The 8170-nt window shown below is 40.4% G+C and overlaps 1 non-coding gene across 1 annotated transcript; it reads left to right on the top strand.

Moving 5' to 3' along the window:
* The first annotated feature begins 7700 nt into the window (after positions 1-7700).
* On the top strand, positions 7701-7807 carry LOC131238199 (small nucleolar RNA R71). The gene has a single exon (XR_009167609.1). It is a non-coding gene; the product is annotated as a small nucleolar RNA R71 (small nucleolar RNA).
* The last annotated feature ends 363 nt before the right edge of the window (positions 7808-8170 follow it).

The raw sequence follows: 8170 nt of genomic DNA, 5'->3' as shown, positions 1-8170 counted from the left end.
TTTCAATGCGCAGTCCAAGTCCGTCCAAGGCTTCTAAAAATTCCCAAGAGCAAATGGATTTAGCGTTGAATCCCAAATTTCAGAGTAACATAGCGCTAACGATTCTACAGGTTTTGAGTCCTACAGATCAAATTTAAAGTGATTAATGCAAATTTCACAAGCAATCGAGTTTAGCACTAATTAACCCATAAATAACTTCTAAGGAAAATAGAGTTAGTACTTGGGTCTTAGCACGAAATTTTTCGGGTCATTACAGAGGAGCTTTAAAGTTTAACTCATAGGTTTGTAAAGAACCAACTAACTCTTCTACCCTCATATTATCCGTATCACGAAGTTCCTGGATCGCGGTTGTTCACTCCCCAAGTATAGGGTTGTGATGTAGTAATAAACTCGGTAAGACTAAAGTCGAATCCCAAGGGACTGATACTTATACGTTACCTGAAACTAGGTAGAACTAGCACTAGCTTAAGATGAAATCTAAATCCGATATAAAGTGATGAATAATGGTGAGAGATTAATCTAAAACTTAAGAGAAATCAGAGATAAGAAACTAGGGATTCAGAGGATCCACTTGTAGAGATCAGGGAGATCTTATGCCTGCATAAAGAATTATGGAATTTAAACTGAACTTCCTTTGATATTGTTTTCAAGAGGTGAAAGGTATATGAATTAGAATGAATTCCATCACCAACCCATGCCCAGGAGACAAAGCAAACAATAAAATTCAACTAATTGGCAACCAATCATTGACATATGAAGGTTAGGAAGGGTACCGTCATCCAACCATGCCCATGAGACGATGGTGAACAACAGGGCTTCCTGACGTCATAAACATAAAAAGGAGAAGAAATACTCAAAGCCATCGCAGATCTATTGTAATTTCAGTCACATCAAACCATTAAAAACTGAAAGCATTCCATGAAATCTACAACATCAAAATCAGTTTAACATAAATCAAAACCACAGGAGTACTCCCATCACGCCACAAGCTTTACCTCTTAGCCCTAGCTAAGAGGTTTAGCCAACCATAGACATGATCAGCAAATCCCTAAAAAAGAAAACATACATCCAAAGCAAAAAGGAAAAAAATACTCTTTAAGAAAATAAACCCACGTTCCCAGCTTCTCTCCCCTTTTAATTTAAGACGTTGAGTCCAAAACTGAAGTGCATCCAGAGATCAGGTGGGCCCCATATCACTGTTTTGGTGACTGATCTGTCAGTTGTGCCACTTCCAGAGGCATCCAATGGCTGAAATTTTACGTGTACGGTTAATTTATGGCCCTCAAGCCATGTATGAATTTTTGAGCCAAACAGATGATGGAAACCCAGTGATCTTGCATTTTGGCTGACTCTTCAGGTCCATTTAGGATGAGTGGCTGGAATTCTCCGATCTCTGGCGTGTAAAACCTCAATATTGTTCCTGTCCAATGCCTTGGTGATGCCTGAGCATTAAATCCCTGCTTTTAGTATCATTTCCCATTCAAGCTCGTAAACACACCCTGCATTACAAACACGATTAATTCAGGCCGTTAAGCAATATCATAATCGTAAATCCATGCAATCAATGGGGTCTAATATGTAATATTTGACCCTCAACACAACCCCCAACCAGCATTTTGCTAGTCCCGAGCAAAATATTCAAAAATAAGTTGAGAATTCCAGGACAATTTGTATGAACTCGAGCGACTTTTGCAAAATAATTCAGATACGAGACTGTTACGTTGCATGAATGTTGGGCCTTACTCTCTCCTAGACTCAAACAAACAGTAAATTTCATAATCAATTTCAAAGTATTAGTCCCTCAATTAGAACAATCCTAAACACCGAGTTCCATAGGTGTATAGTGTAATCTCGGCTTTCAACATTAATACGCAACTCTCTGTTTCAGGATATCATTGGTAACCAGCAAGAGAGTCCATGATAACCAAAACTTGCCTCGAAGATCATCTTTTCATTCCTTCAGCTTTTGATTTTTTTTTTCATTAAAAGTAATACCAAAACAAATCCTCACCTATAGGGAGCAAACCTATGGTGAAGATTGCGTACTCAAACCTTTTTACGTATTATTCGTAGGGAATGAAATCCACACGTATAGGGAGAAAACCTATAGTGAAGAGTCCTTGCCTAACCTCTTTCAACGGTATCTTTTCCTTTCAATTGATCATGATGGGTAATTTTCAAGATGGTTCCTTCCATGCTTACTGATCACCAAATTAACCCTTCAGTATCAAACTGAAATCTTAATGTGTAAGCGAAATGTGACATGTGAAATCATGACTCAATCAATGTTTAAAACCTCTAACCATGGACTAACAATTTAAATTTAACTGTGAAATCTAATAGATAATTGAATCAAAGAGTCATAAAGTACCAACATCATGCATCTTGAAATTCTAAGTGCCCTAGATAGCCGTCAAAATTACTTCGAGTTCATCAGAAATTCTAGAAATTTTTTTTAAAAAAAATTTCCACAATTTTTGTTCAAGACTAAGAAAATACTGATTAGGTCACCTAATCTCCCACCCCCAACCTAAAATCTACATTGTCCTCAATGTAAAAGATATGAGCATCCAATGCACTTGGGACAACGAAAAGTAAATATGAAGTGATGGGAAGATAGTACCTGGATGATGAATCGAGAGACACATTTCAAGAGATCGCAGCATGGGTGTCGGTCAGCACGAGAGAGAAGGTAAAAAAATAACAAAAATAAAATCCTACCTATACCACTTTCGTAGGTGCTCTCGATTGCATTTAGCCTATGCAACAAGCCTTTAAACCCCTAGGTTGCCCCTAGTGGACGAGTTGTAGTCTCGTGAGGGTTTGTAGTAATGTTACCCACAAACATTGAAGTAACTAATGATAAAAACGAAATGAAATGAAGAGCTGGGTTACCTCCCAGGAGCGCTAAGTTACCGTCTTCAGCCAGATAAATAAAGCAACTACCCTAGTCCTATGAAAGCGATAAACCTACCTATACCTCCATCAGACTAGGAGATCAATCCTGGTAAACAGGAGCAGTCAGGGGCATAGACATGTCCTCTGAATCAAATTTCATGACAAATGGTTTCAATCGATATCCATTGACTTTAAACTCCTTGCCATTGTCGGGATCTCTTATCTCAACGGCCCCATGAGGAAAAACAATAACAACAATGTAAGGGCCGGTCCAACGAGATCGAAGCTTACCCGGAAAGAGATGTAATCGAGAATTGTATAAAAGGACCTTCTGACCAAGCGTGAATGATTTTCGCAAAATGTGTTAGTCATGAAATGCTTTCATCTTGTCCTTGTAAATTCTCGAATTATTGTATGCATCATTCCGGATTTCCTCAAGTTCATTCAATTGAAGTTTGCGTAGTGAGCTAGCGTTGTCTAGATTGAAATTAAGATTTTTAATCGCCCAGTACGCTTTATGTTCCAGCTCCACAGGCAAGTGACAAGCTTTCCCATAGACAAGTCTAAAGGGAGACATTCCAATAGGAGTTTTAAAGGCAGTACGGTATGCCCATAAGGCATCGGTCAATCGGATTGACCAATCCTTACGATCAGGGTTAACCATTTTCTATAAAATGTGTTTAATTTTCCTATTAGAAATCTCAGCTTGCCCACTTGTCTGTGGGTGGTACGGGGTGCTTACCTTATGAGAGATACCGTATTTCTTCATTAATGGTTTATTACAAAAGTGTGAGCCCTCATCACTAATGATGGCTCGAGGCGTTCCGAATCGAGAAAGGATGTTTTCTTTTAGGAATTTAATGACCGTGCGATGGTCATTACTTCGACACAGAATCGCTTCAACCCATTTAGTGACATAATCCACGGCGAGCAAAATATACAGATTTCCAAACGATTGGGGGAATGGTCCCATGAAATCGATGCCCCAGCAATCAAATGCTTCAATAATGAGGATGGGATTCAAAGGCATCATATTTCGACGGGACAATGCTCCCAATTTCTGACAATGCTCACAAGCTTTGCAAAACTCATGAGTGTCCCTAAACATAGTGGGCCAGTAAACGCCACACTGCAGAATCTTGGCCGTGGTCTTTTTAGTAGAAAAGTGACCACCACAGGCCTGTGAGTGACAGAAGGAGATGACGCTCTGATGCTCATCGTCTGGTACACATCTCCTTAGGATTTGGTCTGGATAATATTTAAATAAATAAGGATCATCCCAGAAAAGTTGCGCACCTCGGTGAAGAATTTCTTCTTATCTTGCGCAGTCCACTGTGTCGATATGGCACTTGTAGCAAGATAATTAGCAATATCAGCGAACCAAGGTGAATGAGAGACTCTGAACAGTTGTTCATCAGAGAACATGTCGTTGATATGGGTCGTCTTAAGGGAATCAGAGGTATTAAGGTGAGAAAGGTGATCGGCCATAACATTTTCTACTCCCTTTTTATCTTTAGTTTCTAAATCAAATTCTTGGAGTAGAAGGATCCATCGTATCAGGCGGGGCTTAGAATCATTCTTAGAAAGAAGATACTTCAGTGCTGCATGATCTGTATAGATAATAATCTTGGATCCGATCATGTAGGACCTAAATTTGTCTAAGGCGAACACTACGACTAAGAGTTCTTTTTCCGTAGTTGAGTAGTTCACTTGGGCCGAATTTAAAGTCCTACTCGTGTAATGGATGATGTAGGGTCTCTTATCTTTTCTTTGGCCTAGAACCGCTCCAAGAGCATAATTAGAAGCATCACACATAAGCTCAAAAGGAAGGCTCCAGTCGGGTGGCTACATGATAGGTGCAGTGGTTAACGTGCCCTTAAGCTTGGTGAAAGCTTCCTGGCATTGCTTAGTCCACTCCTACGGAGCATCCTTTTGAAGAAGATTACATAAAGGACGAGAGAGGAGACTAAAGTCCTTTATGAATCGCTTGTAAAATTCTGCGTGTCCTAAGAAGGATCACACATCTCTGATGTTCTTGGGTGGAGGTAGGTTAGAGATAAGATCAATTTTTGCCTTATCTACCTCGATTCCCTTGGACGAGATGATATGCCCAAGGACAATTCCCTTCTGAACCATGAAATGACACTTCTCCCAATTAAGTACCAAGTTCTTTTCTTCACATCTTTTCAGCACACATTTAAGACTTTCCAAGCACTTGCTGAAAGATGGACCGTAAATAGAGAAATCGTTGATGAAGACCTCTAGATATTGCCCCACCATATCAGAAAAGATACTAAGCATACATCGCTGAAAGGTGGCAGGGGCATTACATAGTCCGAATGACATCCTTCGGTAGGCAAAGGTGCCATAGGGACATGTAAATGTGGTCTTTTTCTGGTCTTAAGGGGCTATCTCTATCTGGTTGTAGCCCAAATACCCGTCAAGGAAACAGTAATAGGAATGACCAGCTAACCTTTCTAGGATCTAATCAATGAATGGTAAAGGAAAGTGGTCTTTCCTCGTGACGGTATTTAACTTCCTGTAGTCAATGCACATCCTCCAACCAGTAGTGACTCTAGTTGGCATGAGTTCATTATTAGCATTGGCAACGATGGTGATTCCAGACTTCTTAGGGACCACTTGAGTTGGACTCGCCCATTGACTATCAGATATAGGATATATGATACCCACATCCAATAGTTTAAGAACCTCGACCTTAACTACTTCCTTCATGTTTGGATTTAGTCTACGTTGTGGTTGCCGAGCGATTTTTGTATTATCCTCAAGATATATGCGGTGAGTACAAATCGAGGGATCGAATCCCTTGAGGTCCGCTATCGTCCATCCCAGGGCTCCTTTATGCTCAATGAGAGTAGATATGAGCATACTCTCCTGTTCTTTCTCCAGGTGGGTAGAGATCACCACCGGGTATGTCTCATCTTGACCTAAATAGGCATATTTCAAATCAGAGGGCAAAGGTTTTACGTCAAGTTTTGCTGGCTTGAGGTTAGATGGTAGAGGCACTACATCGATTTGTGGCAATTCTTCAAATTGTGGCCTTCACCGGTTAACTTCAAGTACCGGTGCAACATCAAGCAAGGCGCACGTCTCCCTAATCATGTCATCATCAAAATCATGTGTGGGCCAGGCACGTCTCTAGATGGTCGGAGGATAAGGTCAGAGGTGTCGTATCTTCCATGAAAGAGTCAATCATGTTAATGTCATGAAAATCGTCATCATCCTCTGAGTTGCTGCCGTTATTGAAAAAGATGTTTGACTCCAATGTCAAATTTCTAAAAGACATAGTCATGACACCATTCCTGCAATTGATAATTGCATTTGACGTGGCAAGGAATGGCCGACCAAGAATGACGGGAATCTGAGTGCTCATGTTATTGATGGGTTCGGTGTCCAGGATGATAAAATCTACAAGGTAGTAAAATCTATCGACCTGGACTAACACATCCTCAATTATCCCTCTTGGTACACGAACAGAGCGATCAACAAGTTGTAGTGTGGTCAGGGTGGGTTTTATCTCACCCAAATCTAACTGTTTGTATACTGAGTAGGGAATCAGATTTACGCTCGCTCCTAAGTCAAGAAGTGCGTGATCAATTTGATGGTTCCCGATTACACATGATATAGTTGGGCTACCGGGATCCTTGAATTTTTACGGCGTGTCTTGCTTCAGGATAGCACTCACTTTCTCAGTCAAGAAGATTTTCTTTTGAATACTTTGCCGTCTTTTGGTCGTGCATAAGTCTTTCAGAAATTTGGCATATGAAGGAATCTGTTTCACGACATCAAGTAGAGGAATGTTAACTTTCACTTGTTTCAACACCTCCAGAATATCCTGAGAGTTAGAAAGACGTTTTGGTGCAACCAACCGTTGGGGGAACGGAGCAGCTGGCTTCTCTAGAAGTTCCGGTTCTAATTTTTGTGGGGCATCACTAGATCCATCATTGTTGTCCTCTTCTGCTTCTTGAGGCTTTTCGGGCCTAACCGGAAGAGTTTTATCAATGATCTTTCCACTCCTAAGAGTGGTGATGAATTTAGCGTGCCCCATCTAATTTGAAGCGCTGGGATCACTAATCTCGTACTGCGGTTTAGGATTGGGGAGAGCTTGTGCAGGAAGCATCCCCTTTTCTATAACCATTATACGAGAATCTATCTTTTACATAAAATTTATAAATCCCCGCATTGCCTGAGCCAGCTCTTGTATGGAATTTTGAACCGGTTCCTCTTAAGGTTTCACTTGATTTGGATTTTAATTGAAGAAACCTTGAGGGGTAGCCGTTTGTCCATTCCTCCAACTAAAGTTTGGATGATTTTTCTAACCAAAATTGTACGTATTGGAGTTAGGCCCAGTAAAAGGTCTTTGATAGTTGTTTACGGCATTGGCTTGTTCATTCAACACTCCTCGAAAGGCAGCTATTGTAGGACAGTTTTCAGTTGTGTGAATGTTGCAATCATAGATGCCGCAAACAATTTCATTGACCTTATCCTTCTTTCCTTCCATGGCCTCAAATTTTCTTATGAGATTATTCACTTTATAATTGAGATCATCTTCTTCTTTTAGGAGATACATTCCGCCTTTCTCCTTAGATTGAGTTGGTCTAGACATGGTGTTTGATTTTGGATAATAGTCCCAAGATTGTGTTTTTTCAGCCAGACTGTCGAGGTAGTCCCATACCTCGTCGACTTCTTTATTAATGAACTCTCCATTACACATTGTCTCGACCATTTGGCGCATGGAAGATGTCAGTCCATCATAGAAAAAATTTGTAATGCGCCACATTTCAAATCCGTATTGTGGGCATGAACTGACTAAATCTTTGAACCTTTCCCAACATTGGAAGAATGTTTCATCTTCCTTTTGGGCAAAGTTCATGATTGCTTTTCTGAGGGTAATCGTTTTATGATGTGGGAAGAATTTTTTTATGAATTTCCTCTGCATGTCGTTCCATGTGCCAATGGATCTAGGACGCAGTGAATGTAACCACGTCTTAGCCTTCTCTTTTAAGGAAAAAGGAAAGAGTTTCAGCTTGATTGTATCCTCAGATACATTAGGAAAATTTAATGTAGCTATAATCTCATCGAACTCTTTCAAATGTAAATATGGACTTTTTGATTCAAGTCCACGGAATTTGGGAAGGAGTTGGATAACTCCTGGCTTGATGTCCATTTGTCCTGTGTTTTCAGGAAAAATCATGCATGAGGGCGTACTCACTCCCGCCAGTTGTAGATAATCTCGTAAAGTACGAGGTGGGGG

This window comes from Magnolia sinica, chromosome 2, assembly GCF_029962835.1.
Source record: "Magnolia sinica isolate HGM2019 chromosome 2, MsV1, whole genome shotgun sequence".
Taxonomy (NCBI): Eukaryota; Viridiplantae; Streptophyta; class Magnoliopsida; order Magnoliales; family Magnoliaceae; genus Magnolia; species Magnolia sinica.
The sequence above is the reverse complement of the archived record's forward strand: the minus strand, read 5'-3'. Positions and strand labels throughout refer to the sequence as shown.